Source organism: Mytilus edulis, chromosome 10 (genome assembly GCF_963676685.1).
Source record: "Mytilus edulis chromosome 10, xbMytEdul2.2, whole genome shotgun sequence".
NCBI classification, from domain to species: domain Eukaryota; kingdom Metazoa; phylum Mollusca; class Bivalvia; order Mytilida; family Mytilidae; genus Mytilus; species Mytilus edulis.
In genome coordinates, this window is record NC_092353.1 from 65,749,407 (window position 1) to 65,766,744 (window position 17,338).

Sequence of the window (17,338 nt, forward strand, 5' to 3'; positions counted from 1 at the left end):
ATGACCAAACCCAGTAAAGACCCGTCTAAATTGCATTTAATTGACCAATTCAAAAACAATCGCCGTAATCTTGATGTCATTTTTTCGTTAAATAATCAAGAATTTTCTAAATATACTGCCGAAATTATACACAAGGAACTTATTTTAAATTAATCACTTGAAATGTAAATCCTTATAACAGTCCTTTTCTAGGATTTTATTACAAAACAATGAACAATTAGAATCGAGTAATTAAAATAAATGCTGCATGATTTTTATCCAAATAAAGTCAAAAGTTAAAAGCATCTAGGCGAAGAACTAATACCAGGTATTGGTAATTCCATTTTCGCAATGAATGTGTCTAAATGTTTAGATAAAGGTGGTAGCCATTCGTGAAAATAAGCATTGACATAATAATTATAGTTCTCGAACGTATGATTCAGCTAGCAAATCCATCGGCTTGATTGTCTCTTCTTTTTTGTCCAAAAAGTTATGGATCCGGCATGTTCTGGTCATTCTGAAAAGATAAATAAAACAGCAGCAGACACAAGAATTGTTATAAGATGGCAGATTGCAAGGGGAGGTGGGTGGGTTTTTGAAACTTTTACATATCTACAAGATTGGCTAGTGCAATGTAATGCTGACGAGTCATGTGACGTTGATTGGCGGGAAACAAGAACCGGATCCGAATGAGGCAATAATCATTTCTCTTTAATTAAATTGGTTTATCTTATAAAAGCGATAAACCGTATTAATCACAGAATCCATTTTTAGGCAAAAACATAACAAACAAATAACTATTGTGGAAATAACGGCCACAGTTCACTTAGAATGACGAGGTCTGACATGATTACAGAATGCCGACATGCTAGTTTTAACTGACAAATCTGTGCACCATTGGTAGCAATGGATGCTCAAGTTCCTCCAGGTTAAATTCTAAAGAGAACGAGGGTTATGATCCCCAAATACGTCGGGTCTTATTCGCATCACCCCCTGGTTTCAGGGGAGTAAAGATTAACATTTTTTATATTATAAAACACTGAATACATAGGCCATACTATGTATCATTAACAGTCAAGCTCGAACTGGTACCAATTCAGAACCGGCCACTCAGGGTAGACATGAGATGGTCTCAACAGAACTTCCTGCGGTACCGCAGGAAAGTAAAAACCTAATATGATCCGACGTACAATTACGGGAAACGATCATAACCCCTTAATCTTGCCACTTGAGTGTGTCTATACACACTCACAAGAATCCCCCCCCCCTTTTTCCTACAACCTAAAGGTCCATTTAGGTAAACTAGCTAAGAAGGCATTATTCTTTGTTAATATGTTTGAATCTTAGACAATCATATTTTTCCTTTTGTAATAGCTTTGTTATAAAGGTGCTGTTTTTGAAGATATCACTTCTTTCGTTGTATTATCCATGTTATATATATATATATATTTATCATCATAAAACGCATTATTTTATCAGTAATACATCCACTGATAAACCGATCATGAATAACAAATGGGTTTACTAAAAGAGTTATCTCGCCTTAACCGGCTTAGTTGAACAAAATGTATTCTAAAGCACATATGTTTGGAACTTGTTAAATATTTCTAAGAGATATAATGCGATAAATCAGGAAGTTTCTTCATAGAAATAAACAGTATAATCAATAAAACTGAACATCTGTGTTAGTGTGTACACATTCGGAGATTTGGGTAATAACTAGACTGATTGGTAACTGCAAAAGTACAATGCAAGATGGTAGTATGCCATGAATCTACTCAATTGCTTTGTTTATCTGTAATATGCACTAATATTAGTTTTCCATTTTCAATTTTATTATCCTCTACAAAGTTTACGAAAATACATTACCTGTATATATAATAAGTGCTATATCCTAGGCACTCCTTCAAAGTCGTGTACATTTGTATAGGCTAATCTAACAAGTAACGTGACCAATATTTTAGAAACCAAGGGAGTAGAACGTACACAAAAAAAAAAAAAAAAAAAAAAAAAAAAAAAAAATCATATCAATCAATACATAGAAAGTACCACATATCCTGTACTAACATGACTAAATTGGCAATCACATGCATTCCTAGTAGTACTTAAAATTCGGATACAACTAAGCAGTATGTGCCGCTTTTTGGAAAGTTCAAACTTGAATAGTTTTACGTCGAATATATTTTGTGACCTAAAAGAACTAGGCGTTTCCGATACTAAATTGGCTACCCCATGCATTCCTAGAAGTACTTAAAAATTCGAATATATGTTTTCGGAAAGTTCTATCTTGAATAGTTTTGCGTCGAATATTTTTTGTGACCTAAAAGAACGAGGTGCTAAAGTAAAATTCCATGGTATTACTTTAAGTAATGGATAGTTGATTTATTCCGACTAGAATTAAAAAGATTGTGTCCATCAGCTTCTAGATAAGAATGCTAAATGTTCCTTTTGATAGAAGGAAATAGATCAAGAGTATTTGAAATAAATTTAAAACTTCATCGAGTTTCCCATCTGAATAATATGCGTGTTCGTTTGTAAAAGTCCTTAACAGTAACTTATATACCGCATATTTGTTTTGTTTCTAAAATAGAAGTGGGGAAGCCCATAGTTCGTGCCGACATGTAAAATAAATATGATAGTAAAATACAAACGTATTAAAACATCAATGTTCACATATCTGAGTTAGATAAGACAATCAAAAATAATCTAAACAATACATGTACATGTATCATGTGTATATATACAATAATTTATCGCACTTCAAAGTATAGAGGATGTTGTGTACCATGCTCTGTCTACTGCTTCGTGAGTTATAAAGTAATTTGATAATTGTGTGAATAGTGCACATAATTCTCTTATTTGCTCTAAGTTGACTTGTTGGTAAACTAATTGTCCTGTCCATGAGCATAAGTAAGCTATTTGAAACCTGTACAGACTTTTGCTTGTATAACTATATTTGCTTGTATCACTATATGAACTATATTTACGCAAGTCAGAAAATTTAGGGTCGGGCTTGGTATGTAGGATTCAACAACGTATAAAACATGAGCTCTGCAAATCTCTCACAAGTTCAACTGACGTGATATTTCATATCAAAATCATATATCAAATTTAATATAAGCATATTTTACAACAGGAACACATGCATAAGGAAAATAGCTAGGCAAACATGCAAAAATTAAAACAAGCAAGCTAACAAGAAAATAACGCAAATTGGAAAGTTTAAATATATACATGTAACTGAGAAGCTCACTCGTGTAAATAGAAGTGGTATGATTCAATTAGACAACTCTTCACAGTAGAACAAACGTCAAATAAAATAATAACAAAAAGTCATTTTACTGCCTTAAACACTGAGCAGAGCCCATGCCACATTAACTATAATTATAAGTAGTCACTTTTCTGCCTTCATTTTTGAGCAGAGCCCATGCCACATTAACTATAATTATAAGTAGTCACTTTTCTGCCTTCATTTTTGAGCAGAGCCCATGCCACATTAACTATAATTAGTCACTTTTCTGCCTTCATTTATGAACAGGGCCCATACTGCATTAATATCAATAAGTCAGTGTACTGCCGTCAACAATGAGCAGAGCCCAAGTCGCATTAATAACATTTAGTCATTTTTCTGCCTACAACAATGAGCAGTGTCCATACTGCATTAAACGAAGTCATTGTCCTGCATTCAACAATGAGCAGAGCCCATGATACTGCATTAAAGAGTAATTAAAAACCAACAAGAAAAAATGTTAAACAAGTCAAACGAGAAAACAGTAGGCATAATGTATGTACATTTTTTTTTTATATAGTAATGCCGATTTAAGTGTATCAAACAGTTTAGGAAATATTTAAGACTGTACATGTTCAAAGTATTTCCACTTGTAAATATTTTAATCTAAGCCATCGACTCTGATGGATTTAATCTAAAGCTATCGCGTCATCCGCCACAAAATTTGTCTTCTAACTCTCAAATAGTGTATTTCATCTATTACACGTCAGCTTAGCCATCTAACACATAGTGTAAAATTGTGTACAATAGTGGTAGAATCTATAAAGTAAATAAAGATGAGGAATTTGCACTTATTGCCCTCGTGTGTATCTTTTGTGTAATAGCGCTAGGTGCGTCTTCAAAACGACTGCATGGTTATATAATTTATGTACATTAAAGCAGACATGTAAAAAAGGCCACGAATTAAATATATGACATCAAATTATAATAATAAATAATTCTTTTCGTAATCTTATCTTATCACCATCAGATTATCTCATTCCTAATGAGCTTAATATCAATTAATTTAGAATAATTATACACCAGTGACTACAAAACATCAACTTTTTTTGTTTTTTTTTTTTTTTTTTTTTTTATATATAAATTCAACATACCGAGGTTAAAGCTTGACGAAATCTGCAAACCGCTGGAACATGCAGGTAGTGAATTCTTTGGATCAGTGGTTTTCCTTCTTTTAAATCGTGTTTTCCTTACAAGTGCATCTTGTGCTGTGCGATATTCTAAACGGGGGCTCCTGGTGTGAAGATTTTGTTCTGCCATTAAATTGATCACCGGTCAATGAGCCACTGACAAATAGGAAGCTGTCCCTGTCATTCGAGCATTGTATAACTTTTATGGCGAAGATACATCATTAAAATGTTCTAATAATCTCACAAACATTAACATGTCGAAAGAAGCTGGATGTGTTCCTCGTGTTGATGGCTCGGTTGATGGCATCGGATAGGTGGTGAAAGTTCTGTTTACCTTTTAATATCGTCGTTTGCTGACCCTTGCAAATGAAAATCCTTTCTTGGAGAATTGTCTTGTCTCTACGATAGTTTCATTTCAAAATATTAGAATATGATATGCGGATGTCAAAGATTTTTTACGATTGAAACTTTTACATATCTACAAGATTGGCTAGTGCAATGTAATGCTGACGAGTCATGTGACGTTGATTGGCGGGAAACAAGAACCGGATCCGAATGAGGCAATAATCATTTCTCTTTAATTAAATTGGTTTATCTTATAAAAGCGATAAACCGTATTATATATTTCAATTTTACACCCGCACTAAAAAATTACGACAAAAGGAACGATTTTCGTTCCCTATTGTTCTTTTCCTTTTTTGGATGGTGATGGTCTTTTGGCACCGTCTTATGGTGTTCATATTTCACAACTCGTTCGCTGTGTCCCGTGTCTGTTGTAGCGCTTTAAATTAAACGAACGTAATCTATGTCTTACTGGTACATGATTAAGTCAGGGATTTCGTTACCACAAATTACTTAAAACTTTTACTAAATTCTTCCATAGATTTAAAGATTTGGTTTTGAAGTTTTGAAGTTTTGTTGTACCCGTAGAAAAATTATTTCAAATGGGATACTAGTAACACATCATAGTACTCTCAGATCTGTACTTATTGTCTTTTTGTTGTTGGGTGTACAAGTACCCGGTCACGTCAATATACTGTGTTTTTGTTATATGCATTTCTATTAGTATTCATCTGGTGATTTAAGCCTTTTTCAACTGATTTTTATAGTTCGTTCTTATGTTGTACTGTTACACTACTGTCGCAGGTTAGGGGAGGGTTTGGATCCCGCTTACATGTTTTACCCCGCCTCATTCTTTAAGTATGTGTCTGTCCTAAGTCAGATGCCTGTAATTCATGCAGTGATTGTCGATTGTTTCTGTTTCACATATTTGTTTATCGTTCATTTTTTTTTTAACATTAATTAGGCTTTTAGTATGCTCGTATGCATTGTTTTTCATTTGTGATTTCGGGACCTTTTAAAGCTGACTATGCGGTATGGGCTTTGTTCATTGTCGAAGGCCGTACTGTGACCTACAGCTGTTAATTTCTGGGTCATGTTGGTCTCTTGTGTAGAGTTGTCTCATTTGCAATCCTCCACATCTTCTTTTTTATATATAAATTTCAAATAAGTAAGCAACTATAGGTAACCGTACGGCCTTCAACAATGAGTGGACATATAATTCTTAGCAATACTAGTATTTAAAAGGCCCCCGAAAAACTAACGGCCTGTTATGGGTAATTTCCAAAACAATAAACGAAAAACAAATGCTAGTATGATTCTACAGAAATTAAAGAAAAACAATGAGCTACAGGCTTCTAGCTCAGAATTACCATGGACAGAATGTGGCGGTGTTAAAACATGTAGACAGACACTCAACCCTGCCCTTGTCTTGGAGAGGAGCATTCGTTGCCCTTAAGACGTTAAAAATTGCAATAAAACGTGTGATATGCGATTTCCGTACAAACAATTCGTGTTTCTTTAATAACTTTTATCATATAATCTCGAAACCAAAAATATCATGCATGTACACTCAGGACCAAAAGTATCATGCATGTACACTCAAGACTAAAGTAGCATGCATGTACACTCAGGACCAAAGTATCATGCATGTATACTCAGGACCAAAGTATCATGCATGTACACTCAGGACCAAAGTATCATGCTCGTACACTCAGGACCAAAAGTATCATGCATGTACACTCAGGACCAAAGCAGCATGCATGTACACTAAGGACCAAAGTATCATGCATTTACACTCAGGACCAAAGTATCATGCATGTACACCCAAGACCAAAAGTATCATGCATATACACTCAGGACCAAAGTATTATACATGTACACTCAGGACCAAAGTATCATGCATGTACACTCAGGTCCAAAAGTAGCATGCATGTACACTCAGGACCAAAGTATCATGCATGTACACTCAGGACCAAAAGTATCATGCATGTACACTCAGGGCCAAAGTATCATGCAGGTACACTCAGGAACAAAAGTATCATGCATGTACACTCGAGACCAAAAGTAGCATGCATGTACATTCAGGACCAAAGTAGCAGCATGCATGTACACTCAGGACCAAAGTATCATGCATGTACACTCAAGGCCAAAAGTATCATGCATGTACACTCAAGACCAAAAGTATCATGCATGTACACTCAGGACCAAAAGTATCATGCACGTACACTCAGGACCAAAAGTATCATGCATGTACACTCAGTACCAAAAGTAGCATGCATGTACTCTCAGGACCAAAAGTATCATGCTCGTACACTCAGGACCAAAAGTATCATGCATGTACACTCAGGACCAAAGCAGCATGCATGTACACTAAGGACCAAAGTATCATGCATGTACACTCAGGACCAAAGTATCATGCATGTACACCCAAGACCAAAAGTATCATGCATATACACTCAGGACCAAAGTATTATACATATACACTCAGGACCAAAGTATCATGCATGTACACTCAGGACCAAAAGTAGCATGCATGTACACTCAGGACCAAAGTATCATGCATGTACACTCAGGACCAAAAGTATCATGCATGTACACTCAGGGCCAAAGTATCATGCAGGTACACTCAGGAACAAAAGTATCATGCATGTACACTCGAGACCAAAAGTAGCATGCATGTACATTCAGGACCAAAGTAGCAGCATGCATGTACACTCAAGACCAAAGTATCATGCATGTACACTCAAGGCCAAAAGTATCATGCATGTACACTCAAGACCAAAAGTATCATGCATGTACACTCAGGACCAAAAGTATCATGCACGTACACTCAGGACCAAAAGTATCATGCATGTACACTCAGTACCAAAAGTAGCATGCATGTACTCTCAGGACCAAAAGTATCATGCATGTACACTCAGGACCAAAGTAGCATGTATGTACACTCAAGATCAAAAGTGTCATGTTCACTCGCAATCAAACAATCACTTATTAGTATACTTGAGACTTAACGTTTAATGTACACTCGAGTCGAAAGGTATCATATACAATTGGGAACCAAACTATCATGTACACTCGAGACCAAACGACCATGTACACTGATAACCAAACGATCTTGTACACTCAAGACCAAACGATCATATACACTGAGAACCAAACGATCATGTACACTGAGAACCAAACGATGATGTTCACAGAGAATCAAACGATCATTTACACTGAGAACCAAACGATCATGTACACAGAGAATCAAACGATCATGTACACTGTGAACACGATCATGTACACTGAGAACCAAATGATCATGTACACTCAAGACAAAACGATCATATACACTGGAGACCAAACTATCATGTATACTGAGAACCAAAGGATCATCTACACTGAGAACCAAACGATCATGTACACTCGAGACCAAACGATCATGAACACTGAGAACCAAACTTTCATGTTCACTGAGAACAAACGATAATGTACATTGAGAACTAAACGATCATGCACACTGTAGACCAAACGAGCATGTCCACTGTGAACAAATCGATCATGTACACTTGAGGACTAACGATAATGTACACTGAGAACCAAACAATCATGTACACTCGAGAATAAACGATCATGTACACTCGAGAATAAACGATCATGTACACTGAGAACCAAACGATCATGTACACTCGAAACCAAGCGATCATGTACACTGAGAACCAAATGATTATGTACACTAAGAACCAAACATTCATGGACACTTATAACCAAATGAGCATGTACACACGAGACCAATCGATCATGTACACTGAGACCTAAACGATCATGTACACTGAGAACCAAACGATCATGTACACTCGAGACCAAACGATCATGTACACTGAAAACTAAACGATCATGTACACTCGAAACAAAACGATCATGTACACTGAGAACCAAACGATCATGTACACTGAGAACCAAACGATCAAGTACACTCGAGACCAAACGATCATGGACACTTTAGACCAAACGATCATGTACACTGTGAACCAAATGAACATGTACACTGAGAACCAAATTATCATGTACACTGATAACAAAATGATCATGTACACTGAGAACCAAACGATCATGTACACTGAGAACAAACGTTAATTTACACTGAGAACCAAACGATCATGTACACTCTAGACCAAACGAGCATGTAAACTGTGAACACATCGATCATGCACACTCGAAACAAACGATAATGTACACTCGACAACAAACGATCAAGTACACTGAGAACCAATCCTAATGCACACTCGAGACCAAACGATCATGGACACTAAAAACCAAACGATTATGTATACTGAGAACCAAACGATCATGTACACTCGATAACAAACGATCATGTACACTGAGAACCAGACTAACATGTACACTCGAGAACAAATGATCATGGACACTGAGAATCGAACGATAATGTACACTAATAACCAAACGATCATGTACACTCGAGACCAAACGATCATGTACACTGAGAACCAAACGATCATGTACACTGAGAACCATACGATAATGTACACTGAGAACCAAACAATCATGTACAATTGAGACCAAATGATCATGGACACTGAGAACCAAACGATCATATGCACTGAGAACCAAACGATAATGTACACTGAGAACCAGGGTTTCCGCTGGCGGTCCATTTTCGCAATTTGCGAAAAAATAATAATGGTGGCGATAAAAAATCGTCATTTGCGGAAGAATTTGGCGAAAGGATTATTTATAACGATTTATTTCCTCCAACTTGTTTATTTACTTTTTTTCGAGTTTCTCGGACTTTACCCGATCAGACAATACTCGGAATTCACCTTGACCTCATTAAGTTTTGGACAGAAATTCAATAATCAGCTGATTGCATTTTATAACTATCGACAACAAAGGACTAATTAATAAAGGTGTTGATTGTATTGTTTGAAAAAATGATATGGTTAAATGGCTTCCCCTGAATGTCACATACATAATTTATTTACCACTTTGCGACGCACGTGTTTGAAGCTAACTTTTGACGTCTCCTCTCCTTTTAAAGATAGTTTAGAAAAGAAAGCTGTTGTTGTGACGAAAAATGTTCAAAAGCAAGAAAAATCTCCAATTTAAAACTTTAATTATCCTTTGACTTTAATATAGATAATTGCTTAGGGATTCTACTGTAAAGTCGTTTGAGTGACACACGTGTTTCAAGCATAAAATTACGTATCAACTTTTTCATTTACGATGGTCAAGGAAAACAAACTGTCCAAAAGGTTGGGAACAATCCCTCTAATAAGAGTAACCCTTCAATGTAATGACTACACATGAAATGAGGGATCAATTTCATGTGATAAAAGCTTTTTATTTTGTTGTAAAAACCACTTCTTAGCTAGTACAAAAGGGCACATCAGGATTTTTCTTTTAAAGAAACTTTCCCAACGAACTATACTGGTATTATATGATCAAAACATGTCCATGAATTTTGTTATATTCCAGGACTTATATCTTCTTTATTATAAAAAGTATAGTGGCCCCCTCATTTAGAAAAGTTGTTTAAAATACAATAAATATTTTTCCCTTTTAAGTAAAAAAAAAAATATGTTGTTTTAAAATAAATGTTTAGTGTTTATTCATTAAAATGTGGACTCTGAAATAAGTTTGAGAGAATAATCATAGACACAATAGCGCGAAATCATCTTATTTAAGGGAAGTAAAAGGGGGGGGGGGGGTAGAAAAAAGGTAAATTTTAAACGAAAAATATATTTATGTTACTTGGCGCAAAAAACAATCAAGTGGCGAAAAATATATTGTTTTGGCGAAAGAGGTGGCGAAAAAAATAATTGACCCAGGGGAAACCCTGCTGAGAACCAAACGATAATGTACCCTGAGCACCAAACGATAATGTTCACTAAGAACCAAACGATCATGTACACTGAGAACCAAACGATCATGTACACTCGAGACCAAACGATCATGTACATTGAGAACCAAACGATCATGTACACTGAGAACAAACGATCATGGACACTCGAGACCAAACGATCATGTTAACTGAGAACAAAACGATCATGGACACTCTGGATTAAATGATCGGGTCTGATTATAAAAAAAACAACTAAAAAACCTTACTGCTGATCTTTCAAATAATTTACATATATATATATAAATGTCTCGCCTAATTAACCGAATATGACTGAAAAATAGAAACCAAATACCTTAAAACAGTAAAGACTCAATAAAAAAGCACGTATCCACTGCAATTAATACAGTACTGTTCAGAAAGTTCGCTTCCAGTCAATTAAGATCTGTTCAGCTTATGTTATGAATTTGTGTCAGTTGTTATTTACATGTTCACATCAACAAAGAAATGAATTGTCTGAAAAACAACTGAACAGTACTGAATTGACTTCAATCTAATCGTCTGAACTTACCGATTTCAACGACTGAAAGTTTGTTAATGGCATCATAATTCATTGTTCAGACTATTCAGATATTAATTGCATAAATCAATATTACCGTTTCAAACCAACATTGATTTACTAGTTGAAGCACTAGCTGTTGTCGAACCTGTCAATATGATCTTCAGATGATTGCACTGCCGCTTATAATTACGTCATTGCGTCTCTTTTATGATATATGTATCTCCTGTCTCCGTATCATATAAATACAGTGACTGTTTTGTCCTTGAGCATTTTATGTGTTAGCATGATGTAGATGTTCAATTTAGCTCCTCGTTATCTGATGTGACTGATGCGCATTCTTCACAGGGTACTGATGTCATGGAATTCGAGATGTCGCTGATAATGTCAATGTTTATCGCCACATCGTTCTAATGAATTCGACTTATGGCTAAATCAAAGTTGTTTCTCCATGTTCGATACTTGTGAAACAATCGTATGCCGCAAGGTCGGTTCATCGATTTGGGAGTAGTAAGAACAAAGATTGTTGTCACTGTTCACTGTAAAATGCATATATAGTCCTTGAAATTGTCTGTGAATGCCCAACTGCATCTTGAGAGCCAGATAATTCGTATAAACCATGGCGAGTCATTTTCTTGCAATTCAGATGGCATTTCTACCCCTTTGTTTTCCTTGTAAAGTACAGCACCGAGTCCGAAACCAGATTGATACATCTTTGTGATGTTTGAAAGAGGGTCGAAAGATACCAGAGGGACAGTCAAGCTCTAAAATCGAAAATAAACTGACAACGCCACGGCCAGAATGAAAAATACAAACAGACAAATAATAGTACACATGACACCACATAGAAAACTGAAGACTAAGCAACACGAACCCCACCCAAAAACTGGGGTGATCTCAGATGCTCCGAAAGGGTAAGCAGATCCTGCTCCACACGTGGCATCCGTCGTTTTTCTCATGTTATTACAACTCCGGTAAATAGTCTGATTCGTTAGGTCACATTCATGGTGCAGTTACGACGTAAGGAAAATTTCCGATATCATCTGTGAAACGGTTATTCCATAATGGTCAACCAACTCGTGATGGCGTCCGTAAAATTTACGAAGAGATGATTTAAACTTCACCATTTGAAACTTTTGGTTTAATAGTTTCCTTATGAGCACCAACCCTCTACCAAGGAAGTAACGATAGGAAAGACAAGCACGGGAATATCGTATCAATTGGGAGATATATACTCCGTATCCAGGCGCTGCTGGAGTGTTGCTACTTAGAAATGAAAAGTTCACAATTGGGAAGCTGAAATCATTTCTTTTTTTTGTAAAGTTTTGTTTTCCACGGACCCACATTGTCAATTTCTAGATGTAAGTTAAGATATTAGGCCTACTTAACTGTATTTGTTGTACATGTATCTTTTGTCTCTAGTTCGATCATTGTTAATAAGTAACGGAGCTGTAGTTAGAAGATCCTTCAGTTTATTTAATGTCTTGTCTTGTTGTTCTCCACAATGTCATTATTTGTGTTGTTTTTCTTCTTCTGTCCTTTTTTACCAGATAACAGTGGCATTAAAGTCAATGGTCTACTGATTTGGTTGATGTTCTTGATAAAAGCACCCAGCTAAGAAAAAATCAACAGATTCGTAGGCTGTTACACTTTTATCTATATCTTTACTGATCAACTTCTGCTCCATCCTCTGACAAAATTTGTCCATGGATCTTTAATCTTTATCTTCACTGCACGGATGAGATGATTACCAGTTAGAAGTTATGACGTTGTTCCTGTTAGTCTTTGTTAAAACAAAAGTCAATTTTGTTTTGTAAGACAAATTTCAATTTTGTGTAGACAAAATTGAGTTTTGTTAAACAGAAGTGAAAATTTTACAAAAGTCAATTTTGTGTCACAAAAGTCAATTATGTGTCACAAAGATCAATTTTGTATTCAAATTAGTTTTTGGACATGCAAATAAATTCTCTCATCACGATTTAGTAAGAAGGTCTCACATTGGATATAGCAATCGCGAATAAGGATCGATTAAGTAGCGAATAAGAAGCAGTGTATCAGTCGACAACTGAACCGATTCCATACGCGTTAATACGGTTATATCGCCTCATCGAGCCAATAAGAAGAGACAACAAGAGACACGAAAAAGCGAAAAAGGAGCAAGTTATGAGTCGAGCGCGGAAAGGGGTACACATACGTAAATAGGGTTATTTCACGTCTATCAAACCAAGAACTAACACCAGAGATTACAAAATAATGCATTTAAAAGTGCAAGTCATAATAATCGAAAAATGTACAAATAAGTAGTGAATAAGTATCCGGGTATTAATTTACTGCGGTGTCGAATACATACGCGCAAACAGGCTAGTTTAAACTCAACGAACACATACTTAACATCAGAGACAAGACAATGAGTATGAGGAATAATTAACGAATAGGCAACACATAAGGAATAAGAAATAAGTCATGAATAAGGGATAAGGAATAGTTAATGAATAGAAGAGAGGGACGAAAGATACCAGAGGGACAGTCAACTTTGTACTTGTTTGGCTTTATAAATATTTTTATTGTGAGCGTCACTGGTGAGTCTTATGTAGACGAAACGTACTAAATTATAATCCTGGTACCTTTGATAACTTTTTTCAAACTCATAGATTGAAAATAAACTGAAAATAGGTAACAAATAAGGAATAAGTAACGAATAAGGAATAAGTAATAAGTAACCAACTTAACAACCTCTTTATTGAGACAATTTGGCAAACTGTATAAATGTATAAACACGACACATGAGACTACAGTTAATAGAAAGAACTCGGTTAGAATCTCGCATGGCGTATTTTTTTCTAACCACATTTGGTTCTGTTAATAACTTTTAAACTTAAATAAAAAAAATGCGAATATTTACTAACTTTTGATATATCGCCATGTTTTCCTTTGGTGTTAGTACTGAAATAATTTTCGTTCCGAAGTAAACGTTAAGAAAACAAAAGGTTCTTAATAAAAAAAAAACCAGACTAAAACCGAAGGGCCAACTTAGTCATTTGTGTCCTTAACCTTAAAACCGTTTTGCTAGGTCAACGCGAATGGAATCGATGCTGCTTTTAGAAAACATTAAAAATTGTTACACAGAGATGACAATTCGCCTTTTCCAGCGATTTACTAATTAGAAAATGATGTTTTCACACAGTGCAACACTTAACAGTTATAGTTAAATTACATTCTAAAAGATTGCGTGGTTAGAATTTCAGTAAAATTGAATTTGGAACATTTTGATGGAAACCAATACATTAATCACACAATTTAGCAGTTTAAATTAAAGAATATGCTGCTAAATAAATGACAAGACTCTTTCAAATAACGTCTTAGAAGAAATTTATACGCGACTGCCTACATTGTTTGACTTGCTCCTAACAAGCCTTTAACTCAAATATTACTTCGGAAAAACGTGATTTTGTCACGTCTCTTCGGTTTTAAAGAATTTGATCATGGAAGTGTTAACCTTTGTAACATTAAGTGATTGGGGAATTAATTGGGAACTTCATCTTGGTTGTACCCTTAAAGTACGTATTTCAAATCAACTGACGGAATCGATGTACAATACTTGCATCACACAATCGTATATTCGTATTCTTGCATTTGTATGTGTCACTACGGAACCCGGCGAGTGATTTAAATCGTTATCACGACTAAGTAAATGACTTTTACGACATATCAAACTCGTTATCAAGCAAAGTTCGTTTATACGTTATCGCAAAAGTAGTTAACTCGAGCTTAGTCGTCATAACGAGTAACTTTTAAGTTAAGCCGAGTTACTAGTAAAATAAAACTACACCATGACACTTTCGGGTCTTATTTAAAAAAAAACAAAACTAAAAAACCTTACTGCCGATTTTTCAAATAATATACGTACACCGATATGTCTCGCCTACTTAACTGAATATGACTGAAAAATAGAGATCAAATACTTTACATTAGTAAAAAACTCAATACAAAAGCGATTATCCACTGCAATTAATTCAGTACTGTTCAGACAATTCGCTTGTAGTTACTGAAGATCTGCTAAGCTTATGCTTTGACTTCTTGGCAGTTCTTATTTACATGCACACATCAATGAATTGTTGGAAAAACAACTGAACAGTTCTGAATTGACTTCAATCTAATCGACTTAAAGTTTGAAAAGGACGTTATAATTCATTGTTCAGACTATGAAGATGTTGCATATACCGTATCAAAATGACCGTTTCAGACCAATATTGATTTACTAGTTGAAGTACTAGCTGTTGGCTCTGTCTCTTACGTATTGCGTCACGCTTTTGTTGTAAATGTATCTCCTGTCTCCGTGTCATAAAAAATACAGTGACTGTTAACTGTATTGCCCTTGCACATTTTTCATGTGTTTGCCTGATGTATATGTTCCATTTAGCTCCTCGTTATAGGGTGTGTCTGCTATGCATTCTTCAGAGGGTACCGATGTCATGGAATTCGATATGTCGCTGATGATGTCGATGTTAATCGTCACAGTGTTCGTAGGTCGCAAGGTCGGCTTGTCGTCCGTGTCACCGATTTGGTAGTAGTTAGAACGTAGATTGTCACTGTTCACTGTAAAATGTAATGGTCCATGCATATAATCCTTGCATTTGTCTGTGAATGCCCAAATCAAGTGCCGGATAATTTGTCTAAACCATGGCAAGACATTTTCTGACAATTCAGATGACATGTTTCTCCCCTTGTTGTTCCTTATAAAGTACAGCACCGAGTCCGAAACCAGATCGATGAAGTATATACTACAAGCTGTCATCATTGTTACTAAGTAACAGAGCTGAAGTTAGAAGATCTTTCAGTTCATTGAATGCCTTGTCTTGTTGTTCTCCCCAACGTCATTATTTATATTGTTTTTTCTTCTTCTGTCCTTTTTTACCAGATGTCAGTGGCATTAAAGTCAATATTTTGCTCATTTGACTGATGATCATAATGAAAGTACCCAGCTAAGAAAAATTGAACAGCTTCGTAGGCCATGACACTTTTTTTCTATATCTTTTCTGATTTACTTCTTCTCTATCCCCTAACAAGGATCTTTAATCTTCATGTTCACTGCACGGATGAGACCACTACCAGTTAGAAGTTGTGAAATTGTTCCTCGTTAATCTTCCTAAACATTAGCACGCCGCTGATAAACACACAGCATATTCTGATTTTGTAAACAACCAGTCGTCCAAACGTCTCTGGTAGCTAGCTGTATGACTTAGGAACAAGATAATGTTACACTTTCTAAGGAGAACTACGCTGAATATAAATGTTATCGAAGATGAAGAATTATGATAAAAGGTTAAGCTAAGTTCAGTCGGGATAGTATAGTCTTGCATATTATATTTTGGTTAAGATTAAAGATTGTCCTTCAAACTTTTTATAGTTTTTAAATTTTGTTTAAAAGGGCTATTATGACACTAATGTTGTTTAATGATTCATCATTCATGTTTGAATCTTACCTTTAATTTATTTTCTCTATTGAAATTGTCCACCACTACTTAGGTAAAATCTTGAATAGTGTTTATTGTTCTTAACTTGCTGTAAAAGTGTAATTTCATAGTTTGAATACTCCATTAAAGATACAATACAGCATGCTATGTATATCAGCAATTAGCTTTTACTAACAGCTTGTTACTTAGTTATGTGCATTTTGTGTCCAGATTTTTACTGTATTTTTTTCTTTGTCCATTTCGCACTGCCCCTGACAGTTTGTTCTGAACAGTAGCTGTATGGTTGTCTTAATGTATTTACAGTTTGTCTAAACTTACAACATTAAGGTCAAAAATACATGTGTATTTTTGAACAAGAGTTCACATGCTGAAATGTCTCGCTTGCTTTACTGACCATATGACTTTATGTTGATATTTCTACCGGAAACACCTTACAATCATTCCATACACCAAATACAGTTGACCTATTGCTTAAAGTTTCTAAGATTCAAACATACTAACCAGGAAAACATAACTTTAACCAATGAACCATAATAATGACGTCAAGTAGTTATCAAAGGTACCAGGATTATAATTTAATACGCCAGACGCGCGTTTCATCTACATAAGACCCATCAGTGACACTCAGATCAAAATAGTTCCATAGTTAAGGTCAGATGAACCATGCCAGTCAGAGCTAGACACCTCACAATGAATCCATACATCCAATATAGTTGACCTATT